Here is a 12297-nt window from a genome sequence, read left to right as displayed (position 1 = left end):
GTAATCACCTTTGACTAAAATATTATTACCTGAAGAGCTTCCTAAATATCAAATTCTATAATAAAAAATTTTTTTTGGCATTTCACCATACTTCTGAATACCTGGCTGCCTTTAACTTTTATATTCCTATTATACTTTTTCTTAGATCCCTTTTTTATCATTATAGAGCATCTCTTTAACTTTTTTTCCCCGTGAAGTAGGGGAAATAAACTCTCTGAATTTCATGTCAAAAATAGCCTTATTTTTTCCCCCACACATTTGATTTGTATCCTCTCTCGTTCATAGAATTCTAAGTTTGTATCCCTTACTCACCTTAGTTGACCATCTTAAAGGTACTGCCCTTTTGTTTTTCAACATTTGAGTTTTACTGATAAGAAGTTGATATCACTGAGGTTTTTATTTTATAGGCAGCATTTTACCCTACTGCCATTTTTTATTGTTTTACTTTCATCTGTGAACTCATAACATTTCATCAGGGTGTTTTTAGTTAGGGGTCTTTTCATTAATTCCGAGCTCCTTCAGTCTGTTGCTTTGGGTATATTTCTTCAGCTTACAGAATTTTTATTATACTTTTCTACATTTTCTTATCTGCGTTGTCAGCATATTCTTCTGAAATGTTTCTTTAAAGAATGGTGGGCCTTCCATATCTCAGTTTGATTCTCTTAATTTATATTTTCCCATTTTTATATTTTTATTTCATTTGTCATTAGATTTATTCAACTTTATTTTTTAAATTTATATAGGTCAGTAGCATTGACTTGAATTTATTTAGTCCTTCCATTTATATTTTGATTTAGGAATACTACTTTAATCCTCATTGACACTATTTTCCTTAGATTTCTTATTTTTCACAGCCACAAGGTCCTGTTTTATAAATGCAGTACTCTTTCTAGTGGTTTCCTGAAATAGCTCTCTTCTTGTCTCAGCTATCTTACTTATATGCTTGCACAATTCTTCCTAAAATTTCTGCTGATTTCTGATTGTCAGTTCATATATATGAATGAAAGATAAGATCGGTTATTATAGGTAGCTAGTATGGGTTTCTCTGTACTTGAGTAGATTCCTCCTCTCAACCTCTGCCTTGAGTGAGTGGGTCCCGTGAATGGACTTAGAGAGCTTAGCAGTCAGATGTCTTTGTTCAGTATGCAGGTGGAAAGCCAATATCCCCAAGAAAGGAGGGCCCTTGCCTCGGGGTAAAATGCTTTCCCAAAGTTAGCTCACCAGCCTCTGTCCTCACCTTCCATGAGAGGTGAAGTCCAGGGTTACTTCAGGTTCTACTCTGCTGCTTCTTGTAGTCGACTGCTGTTACTGGGGACTTTCTTAGATGGCACTGGAAAAGAGTTCTCTCATCTCACTCTGCGTGTTAAAGCCCCAGCTGCGAACAGCATCCCTTAGAAGAGGGAGATGAGTCCCAACAAGCCTAGCTCATCAGAATGTACTTCTCTACTGAATTATTGGTTTGGCCAAAATGTTCACTCAGGTTTTTCCATAACATCTTATGTATGTTTTCGATAACATCTTGGCCGGCCCAGTCCACCTATGGCTTATCTTTGGCTTGTGTTTGGTGCTTTAGCTTGAATGTTCTCCCTGGCTCTCTTGGGAAGAAGAGAACTTCCTTCTAGTGTCTTGGGCTGTAGTGTCTCGGGCTGTAGTGTCTCACCTGTTCTAATGTAACCACTCGTCTTACCCCATCTACTTAGTTCTTCATGCTCTAGAGTTTCTCAAAATTTCCAATCCATCAATAGAACTCTCTTATTTTCCTGTGCTATTGTGCACATAACATCATTTCTCTTATTTTAGTATAACTTTGGGGAATGAGGGAAGGGCTAATCATTGTGTAAACTTGTAAGGTCATCCACTGTATTATACAGGAAACCAACTTGTGTTTAACGTGTTAGATGTTATAGGACCACACGGCTTTCGATAGTGTTTGTGGTCCAGATTCAGTGTAGAGGGGAAATGTTTTTGGTCAGATAAAAATATATAAGCATACATAGCATGTTTCTTGTGTAAAACAATCTTGACAACAGCTGGAAAGATTATTCATTGCTATAGCAGAAAATAGATTTTATTGAGTGATTGTAAATCTTTCTAAATCACCATGTTGCTTATCAGCTACAGTGAGTCTAGTCAAACTCAGTGAGGGTTTGTTGAAATGATTGCTATTTATTATTCATTAAGGAATTTAGTCTTATGCACGTGATGTCTGTTTTTTATCAAAACGTATATAACTACAGAACCTACATAGAGTGTATTTATTTCAGCACATACCTTCTATGAATGGCAGTATTAGGTATCTGTAAGATAGAAATTTATTACCAGAAATTGCTAATGATGTCAATATACTCTTTTACTTTTCATAAACCATAGATAATATTGATGTCAGTATGCTACTAAATTAATTTATATACAAATTCCTGTCTAGGAACTTTCCTGGTGGTCCAGTGATTAGGAATTCTCCTTCCAATGCAGGGGGTGTGGGTTTGATCCCTGATCAGGGAACTAAGATCTCACATGCCACCCAGCATGGCCAAAAAAAAAAATAAAAGAGAACTGTCTATGCTAATGCCATGACTTTAATATTGGTTTAGAATTAAATGCCTTATCAGTTGACTTAATTTTTTGTACATTGACTTGGTGTTCTGCATATTAGCTATAATTTTCCTTTGAAAATGAGCATATTACATTTGTATGTTCATTTAATGTTTTATACTTTTGGATTTTAATAATAAATAGTATTTCTGAAAGAGATGGGAATACCAGACCACCTGACCTGCCTCTTGAGAAACCTGTATGCAGGTCAGGAAGCAACAGTCAGAACTGGACCTGGAACAACAGACTGGTTCCAAATAGGAAAAGGAGTACGTAAAGACTGTATATTGTCACCCTGCTTATTTAACTTATAGGCAGAGTACATCATGAGAAACACTGGGCTGAATGAAGCACAAGCTGGAATCAAGATTGCTGGGAGAAATATCAATAACCTCAGATATGCAGATGACACCACCTTTATGGCAGAAAGTGAAGAACTAAAGAGCCTCTTGATGAAAGTGAAAGAGCAGAGTGAAAAAGTTGGCTTAAAGCTCAACATTCAGAAAACTAAGATCATGGCATCTGGTCCCATGACTTCATGGCAAATAGATGGGGAAACAGTGGCTGACTTTATTTTGGGGGGCTCCAAAATCACTGCAGATGGTGACTGCAGCCATGAAATTAAAAGACGCTTACTCCTTAAAAGGAAAGTTATGACCAACCTAGACAGCATATTGAAAAGCAGAGACATCACTTTGTCAACAAAGGTCCGTCTAGTGAAGGCTATGGTTTTTCCGATGGTCATGTATGGATGTGAGAGTTGGACGGTGAAGAAAGCTGAGCACCGCAGAATTGATGCTTTTGAAGTGTGGTATTGGAGAAGACTCTTGAGAGTCCCTTGGACTGCAGGGAGATCCAACCAGTCCATCCTAAAGGGGATCAGTCCTGGGTGTTCATTGAAAGGACTGATGTTGAAGCTGAAACTCCAATACTTTGGCCACGTAATGCGGAGAGTTGACTCATTTGAAAAGACCCTGATGCTGGGAAAGATTGAGGGCAGGAGGAGAAGGGGACGACCGAGGATGAGATGGTTGGATGGCATCACTGACTCAATGGACATGGGTTTGGGTGGACTTCAGGAGTTGGTGATGGACAAGGAGGCCTGGTGTGCTGTGGTTCATGGGGTCGCAAAGAGTTGGACATGACTGAGCGACTGAACTGAATAAATAGAATGGTGGTTTTCTTCTAGCTGAAACATATTTTTTTGCTGATGAAATATTTCTAATAAAGAGGAAAAATTACTTAAAAGTTGTAGGTTTAAGAAAAATTTAAAATAGACCTATTCCTTCCACTCTGCTTCATCAGATTACATTGCCTACCATCCCAGTTGTTACTTTTACAGACTCCTGGGTGGCTCCCCTATATTCTCCAGTAGTGTTAACTCTCTAGACCTCTGAGTGATTTCCCTATATTTCTCAATAGCTTTAATTCCTAAATATTGTCATTATTCTTTCTAATGGTACATTAGAAATAATGACTATATAGATTCATTCTTGCAATTTTCATATACATGTGGATGACCTTTCCATCACACCTTTCCATTAGCCTCTTTGTTGAACTCCTCTCACCCAGGGATTTATTTCTTATTATCTTAGCCACTCCTGGTGTTGTTACTAATGACTGTGGTTCTCTGGAGTCTCACTTTCAAGCATCCTTCTCTCCTACCATCTTCTCCTCTCCTTCTAGCTCACTGCCTCTAACATCCCAACTCCAACTTTTCTTTAACTTCCCCTGGATGTCCAACTCATTGATCCTACCATATTTTCATCTTCCCTTACCTTTTTGATGTCCTCACTAAGCTGAAATTCTGGGGCCAGTGGCCAGTCATTATAATTGCTCCTTCCAACTACTCTCAAATGTTGATACCTTGCCTCTCTCTCAGCTCCTCTTACTCAATTCACTAAACCATAAACCTCCCTAAATACAAATTTTTGCCTCTTTTGTGCCTCTACCTGTGCAGCTGAACATGACTGTGAGAAAAACATGCTGCCACAGAAAATTGTCTTATTTTAAATTTGCAACAACAAATCTCAAGTGGCCAGATAATCCTACAGTCCTGAGTCACTGTTTTTTATTTGTTTCCCTTTTCTCAAAAAACTCCCAGTGTTCATCTCCCATCCTCTATTTCTACTGTTAACCTTGTTTCCTGCCTTACTGGGATGATCCAGACAATTATTAGAGGAAGCCCACAGACCCAAACCAACAAGTGCAGGGCAAGGATGCGTTTCTGTTTTGTTCACTAACCATCTGCAACACACAGTGCCTAGTTTCTAGTGCATGCTAAATCTCTTCAGTCGTGTCCGACTCTTTGTGACCCCATGGACTGTAGCCTCCTATAGGCTCCTCTGTCCATGGAATTCTCCAGGGAAGAATACTGGAGTGGGTTGCCATGCCCTCCTCCAGGGAATCTTCTTGACCCAAGGACTGAACCCACGTCTCTTATGTCTCCTGCATTGGCAGGTGGGTTCTTTACACTGAGCCACCAGGGAAGCCCAGTGAGTGCTCAATAAATATCTATTGTGCAAATAAAGAGAATTATTGTCATTCTAAAGGAAGCATTGAAAAATATTAATTGAAGAATTGCTGTGAGCACTATCTCTTCTGTTTGGCTAGTTGACAGCTCCTTTCCCACACCCATGTTGGAATTCTTGGTCTTCCACCACTGAACCATCACTGACATCAGCTCATCACCATTCATTCAAACTCAACACCTGAGTGACTCGTTCTTCAGGTTGATTTGACCCTCTCCTCCCCAGGTCAGATCTGCTGTAGGAACTGATGTGTAAAGTCAGGCCATTGCTTTGCACCCTCACTTAAAATACCATATAGTTCAGTAGTCTCCGAACAGTTTAAGCACATCTTTTAACAGGGCAAATCAATTTCATCTTCTTAATGAAAATCATCATTGGCTTTGCACTCCATTTAAAGTAATATTCAGTCTACATGTCTTAACTGACAAAACTGTGCAAGTTCTGTCATCTGCGTACCTCCTCAACTAGCATACTATTCCATCCTTGCTGATATTTGACAGCTCTTTTTTAAATTAACATATTAAAGTATGAAAAGTGAAAATGAAGTCGCTCAGTCGCGTCTAGCTCTTTGTGACCCCATGGACTGTAGCCTATCAGGCTCCTCCGTCCATGGGATTTTCCAGGCAAGAGTGCTGGAGTCGGTTGCCATTTCCTTCTCCAGGGGATCTTCCTGACTCAGGGATTGAAACCAGGTCTCCAGCATTGTAGGCAAATGCTTTTACCATCTGAGCCACCAGGGTGTACTCTAATACAGCATATTAGAATATAGCTGCTTTTCAATGTTGTGTTAGTTTCTACTGTACAGCAGAGTGAATCAGCTTTATGTATATATAAAGTGTTAGTTGCTAAGTCGTGTCTGACTCTTTGCAATCCCATGGACTGTAGCCCGCCAAGCTCCTCTGTCCATAAAATTTTCCAGGCGAAGATACTGGAGTGGGTTGCCATTCCCTTCTCCAGGTAATCCTCCCAACCCAGGGATCGAACCCAGGTCTTCCACATTGCAGGCAGATTCTTTATTATCTGAGCCTACTTTATGTGTATATAGACATATATGTGTGTGTGTGTGTATACATATATATCCCCCTTTTTTTGGATTTCCCTCCCATCTAGGTCACCACAGAGTTGACAGATCTTTAGAATGCACCAATTCCCACAATGCCCAGGCCTCTTTGCATTTATCCTTCTCTTTGCCTGAAATACTAACTTTTTGAATGTCTGGTTCTAGTTTTACCCTCAAGTCTCAGATCAATTAGCATTTCCTCAGAGAGGCTTTATTGATCACTCCCTGTAATATACTTCATCCCCATTTCTCTGATGTATTTTCAGCTTTCTTCCCCATAGAACTTTCCAGAATCTATATTTTACTTAAGAAAGTGATAGTGTTAGTTGCTCAGTCGTGTCTGACTCTGTGACCCCATGGACTATAGCCTGCCAGGCTCCTCTGTCCATGGAATTCTCCAGGCAAGAATACTGGAGTGGGTAGCCATTCCCTTCTCCAGGGCATCTTCCTGACCCAGGGATCGAACCTGGCTCTCCTGCATTGCAGGTAGGTTCTTTTGCCATCTGAACCATCAGGGAAGCCCATATTTTACTTATTGGTTTTGTTATTTGTTTATTGACTAACTCTTCCAAAGAATAAGCTCCCTAATTCCTTGACCATGCCAGTCTTGTTTATTTTGAAAAAAGAGTCTACCTTAAATATGTAATATGGGAGTGAAGGATATATCAAGGGAACTTTTGCTGTCTGTAGAATCTAGAGCATATTATCATAAGAGATGAAACTGCCAATTGGGGACCAGTTTTAGGTAGCTTTGAATGCTATGAAAGGGAAGGATGTGGAGTTTGTTTGTTTGGGGGGCAGATATTTTTGCAGGTAATAATGCAGCTAAAGAAGGTTTTTTATAAAGTTACTGACTTAATTTATTCATTTATTCATTCTTTCTCTTAGCACATGTGCAAGGAACTGTTCTTTGATCTTTGGAAACATAGATGTCTAAGACATGTTTTCTGACCTAAAGAACCCTGCAGAAAGCTGAACTGGTAAACACATGATTTAATACAGTGGCGTGAGTGTTGTGCAGAATTATATTCATAATATTATTCAAACACTGACTATGCTTAACTAACTCTGGGCCTGATCAGAGTCTTTTTTTTTTTTTTTCAGAGCCACTAAAAAAAAAAATTCCATGTGGTTCCTATTATAGATGGTTACTTCTTTAAAGCTGTATTTAGTCAGCATCAGTGATATCATTTGACCACAACTCCTTCTTCTTTTAATAAATACTAATTGAAACATTCATATGATTATTAACAAGGCTATAATTTTCTTTATGTTCTTATCACTCTAGCCACAGTCAGATAGCTCCAGTTGGACACCTGGTCACTATGTCTGCTCTATGTCTTGTGGAAATATTTATACTTAGGACTCGCAAACTCAAATTTTGCTGCTGTCTGTTGATCTAAAATGTATGAGATAAGTAGGTTGGCTATGTATGTATGGTTGTGCAACACCAAAGTCCTGCATGACCAAGAATCAGGTTTCCCAGGATGTAGAGAAAGCCATCTGAGCATGATAAAGCATATGGTGGAGATAAGAGATGGACAGAAACATGTGCCTGCCTTTACTTGTTCCTGAAAACTAGCATCATCTTTATACTTCTTGTAGATTGATTATCCATGCCACTCTGAATCCATGAGCCAATAAATACAGGTTTTTGTCCAAACTGGAGATTTGACTGAACCATAATTTTTTTGGAATATGATTTTTTTCACTTTAATTGTGATGTAGTTGACATACAGCACTTTATAAGTTTAAGGAGTATGGTGTAATGCCTTGACATACAGGATTGCAAAATGACTACCACAGTAAGTTTAGTTAGCATCCATCATCTCATATAGTTGCAGAAAAATAGAGAATCTTTTAAAAAATCCCTAGAAAAAGTTAGATTTGAAAAGAATAAGAAATATGGTTGAATTCTTAAAAGGAACCATGGGGAAAAATGGAAAGTAATCCCAATATATAGATACAGTAAAATTATCTTCAAGTTTAAAAACAAAACAAAAGACATTTCTATGCAAAGCAAAACATAACTTGTCAGCACTAAAGAAAGGTATTCCTTATTGTTGCTGAGAATAATCCCAGAATGGATGGTTGGATATGAATGAAGAGATAAGAGCAATAAAAATGGTAAATATATAGGTACATATAAATGTATGCTAATGGTATAAAATAAAAATTAAAAATACCTATGGGGTCATATATATGTATATATTTCATATATACTGCATATTATATATAGTTATAATATATAACAATAAACATATAAACCAGGGGTGATAAGTAGTGTCAGAGTATTCTAACTTCTTGCAAAAGCTGAGACAAGGGAAAAATGTCAGTTAATACTTAATGTAGCTAAGTCAAGTATTAATTTTATAATCTCTAGGTAACCACTAAAAGAATCTTAAACATGTGTATAACTTTCAGACTAACAGAGGGAAAAGTAGGAAAATTTTCAATCAACCCAAAGAAAATAAGAGGAAAAATGAACATAATCTTGACAGAATAACTAGAAAGGTGATAGAAATAAGATAGGATGATTTTTTTCACAATTATTGTATAGCTGTAGTCTTTAAGACATTGCAGTGATGGCATAAGATTGACAAATCGATTAATGAAATAAAATGTACTTCTAGAAATAGGCCCGTATTTATATGGCTCCTTTGATTTATGACTCTTTTAGGATCGAATCAGAGTAAGGCCTTACTAAGTAAGGAATGTCCAGTGAATCCATACCCAATTTGAAAATATCCTTGCCGTGGAGACAAACATCCTTTCCTTAGATCATCAGCTTCTAAAGGAGGTGCCAGGTGTATCTGTTATGCTGAGCATCCTGTCTTAGTTACACATTATTTATAAATGATAAAAGGCTAAGTAATTCTTACTCAACTGAGGGACGTCCTCCTTCTTATGGTGGCTTCTACATACATCTGCTACTTCTACCATAGATTGGTTTAATTATTTTCTTTGAGTCAGGAAGTGCTTAATTATTTCTGCTGAGTATCACCTGTATTGTATTCCTGCGGAGATATTTTCAAGACTGTGGAAGGTCCTACTTAACATCATAATAGTTTCATTGATAGACTACTATATTGAATAATATAAATTCCTTAACCAAAAGTAGATCCATATCGTATGCTAATTTTTCTCACTGGAGACCTTGATGTTGGCATGGAAATTTAACTACAAGCTTGTATGTTTATGTGAAAACTTTTCAAAGTAGATACTAAATATTCAAAAATTAAATTAAGTATGAAATCTACTGTAGTATCTCTAATACAGAGATGTCTTCTAGGAGGGATTAATAAGTATTAGATAAAATACTCCATCACTTGTCATCTGCTAGTTAGGTTTATTATTTGTCTATATTATTGAGAGCAGAGAGAATTTAGTGTCTAAAATTCAGCTCTAGAGTTTAGAGTAATTATTTTTTAATTGTGGTATTTTCATTATTCTTAATCTTCATTACAAAACCACTCTCTCTGTTTTTTTTTTTTAACTTTCCATACCTGTATTATGTTCTATAATATACAAGGTAATTAGTTGCCTTTTATTTTGTATTACAAATGAGTATTATGAATCTAATTTTATATTCAATTATATTTAAGAAGGGCCAAAGAACCTTTTGAAATAGGGATGAAAATTTCTTAGGTCTGTATGGTTGTGTTTGGATGTGTGGCTAAGATTGTTTGCATTCAGGGGCAGGTGACCTGAAATAAGTAGAGAATTAACACATACCTTAGTGAAAGTGCATATATCCTAGTTGGGTTGTACATCTATTATGAAGTCCTTTAATGTATTGTTGCTGCATGGACAGAGGAGCCTGGCGGGCTACAGTCTCTCTGTCCATGGGATTTCCCAGGCAAGAATACTGGAGTGGTTGCCATTTCCTCCTCCAGGGGATCTTCCCCACCCAAGGATCGAACATGAGTCTATTGCGTTGGCAGACAGATTCTTTACTGCTGAGCCACCAGAGAAACCGCTGTTAATGTATAATGAATAATTAAATCTGTGTAAAATATTTGACATCTGTGCATATCAGACAGGAAATAACTGATACTTTTAAGCATTTATTTTCACATTCTTCCTTTCCTGTTGAGCTCAGCCTTCCAGGGAAATCTAAGTTCTTTTGTGAATGAGAATGTTTAGGGAAGGCCTGGGCATGGTACTGAGGTAGAGGAAGGTTGACTAACCAGAGGACAGTCTGAGTTCTGTGAGCAGAAGAGTCCAACTGGAAAATGTCAAATAGATATCTGTTTCACTTGTACATGGAAACTTAGTGCTGCATTGGAACCTATTTCTTGCCAAAGGCAAAACCGTAACAGAGTTTAGAGGTGTAATGAAGCGGAAAAAAAAAATTTCCTCCATTCTACTTCTGTTTGGAAAAATAGAATGAGAAACAAGGCAAGGGTTCTGGTGGGGGTAGAAACCACTTGGGATTCTATCAGTTGGGAATCCTGACATCAATTTAAAATAAGGATGTTTCATAAGGTATTTTGGAGACAGCTGATTTTCAAGTATTCTCTTATTCATTTGTTGATAATTCAATGCCCATTAACTACCTATTTATGAAAAATGGGTGGTGGTGGAGAGGGTGAGTGTCTGGAAGATTGTGATCTCATGCTAATTTTTAGTAAGACCTAATTAAAAAGAGAAAATTGAAACATATGCAGATTTAGAATAAATTAATTCAGTCATCGGATCTTAGTGCCAGTTTTGAACTAAAATATCCTACAGATGGTAATGTGCCAGATGCCAATTAATATTTAAGATAATTATGGGTGTTGAGTAAAAAATACACTTGATTGACATCGTCTCCATTATTAGGCTTTGCGTGTGGCGCTAGCGGTAAAGAATCCACCTGCCAGTGCAGGAGACATAAGAAATGCAGATTTGATCCCTGGGTCAGAAGATCCCCTGAAGGGGGAAATGGCAACCCGCTCCAGTATTCTTGCCTGGAAAATTCCATGGACAGAGGAATCTTGCAGGTTATAGTCCATGGAGTTGCAAAGAATCGGACATGACTGAGCATGCTTGCATACACATTTCCATTATTACTAGAGTGTAATATCCTTTATGTTTATTGATTTAACAAAAAGACTATGTAATGAGAAAGTCCTGAGATTTTGGAAATGGTTTTAATTTTGTTTCCTGCTAACTTTCTACTGAGGCTAGGACTTCTTTCCCAGGAAATAAAGTAAGAAGTAACTAATTCCCAAGTAAGTAAGTAAGTAAATAAGTAATGTTTTAGGCATAATGCCATGCTCTGTGTTTGCTGTGGGACCTGGAGCAAAAAGATTCTTAACCTAGAATCATTGAAACCTTAGAATGTCAGCCCTTAGGTGGGTAAACATCCAGAAACATTATGTAAAATTTGATGTTTGTGTGTATACACGTGCTTTTGGTTTTTTAACCAAGAGATTCCATAGTTTTCATCAAATGAAATTAATCTATTATTAAAATTATTTCTCATGGGTCATGATTACTTGTTGCCTTAACTGTTCACTTATTTAATAATAAATGACTGTGTGAGCTACCAGCTTACTCATGGTTTGGCTTTTATCTGGTGGACATTCAAACTAAAATGCATTTTGAGACGGTCATTACTGCTATTAATTGACAGCATTCATTCTCCAGTTTATTAATTATGACCATGTTCTATGTAGTACAAGTTTCTATAGTACAAATCCTAACTTCCATGTATTTACATGATATATAATACAAATTTATGCTCAGTAATTACTTAATGATTTATGTTCTCTAGATTGTTTTTCAACATTTTAAAAATAACATTATCTTCCTATATATTTATATTTTAAAAATGATATATTTTAATAGGTAACAGAATTATAATTAGCAAAAAAGGAAGCATATCAATTCAGAGGCTGTCTCAATATAGTATATTCATGATTAAAGACTGCAGTTTATAATAAACTATATTAAGAGAACATTCATCAATTTTAATAATCAGAAAAAATATGTCCAATAAAATGATGCAATGTGCATATTGTATCAAAGCATATGCTATAAAAACATATGATAAAATGGCAATAGCAGTAGTAATAATAAATGTATACATATATAAAATAATATATACATACATAAAAATAATAGTAA

At 36.8% G+C, this 12297-nt stretch overlaps 1 protein-coding gene across 9 annotated transcripts in view; it reads left to right on the top strand.

Annotated features, from left to right (window-relative positions):
- C6H8orf34 (chromosome 6 C8orf34 homolog) overlaps window positions 1-12297 on the top strand; it is a 348003-nt gene that overhangs the window by 52644 nt on the left and 283062 nt on the right. For 2 of the 9 annotated variants that reach the window (XM_081501835.1, XM_081501837.1), the window contains exon 2: window positions 7072-7163. The exons of the other annotated variants lie outside the window; for them this stretch is intronic. The gene's annotated coding sequence lies outside the window, so the exon portion shown is untranslated. The remainder of the gene's footprint in view (window positions 1-7071; window positions 7164-12297) is intronic. 9 annotated transcript variants of the gene reach the window in all.

The sequence above is a fragment of the Giraffa tippelskirchi genome, chromosome 6 (genome assembly GCF_054371585.1).
Source record: "Giraffa tippelskirchi isolate mGirTip1 chromosome 6, T2T-mGirTip1v1.2.pri, whole genome shotgun sequence".
NCBI lineage: Eukaryota > Metazoa > Chordata > Mammalia > Artiodactyla > Giraffidae > Giraffa > Giraffa tippelskirchi.
This window is presented reverse-complemented; position numbering and strand designations above follow the sequence as displayed.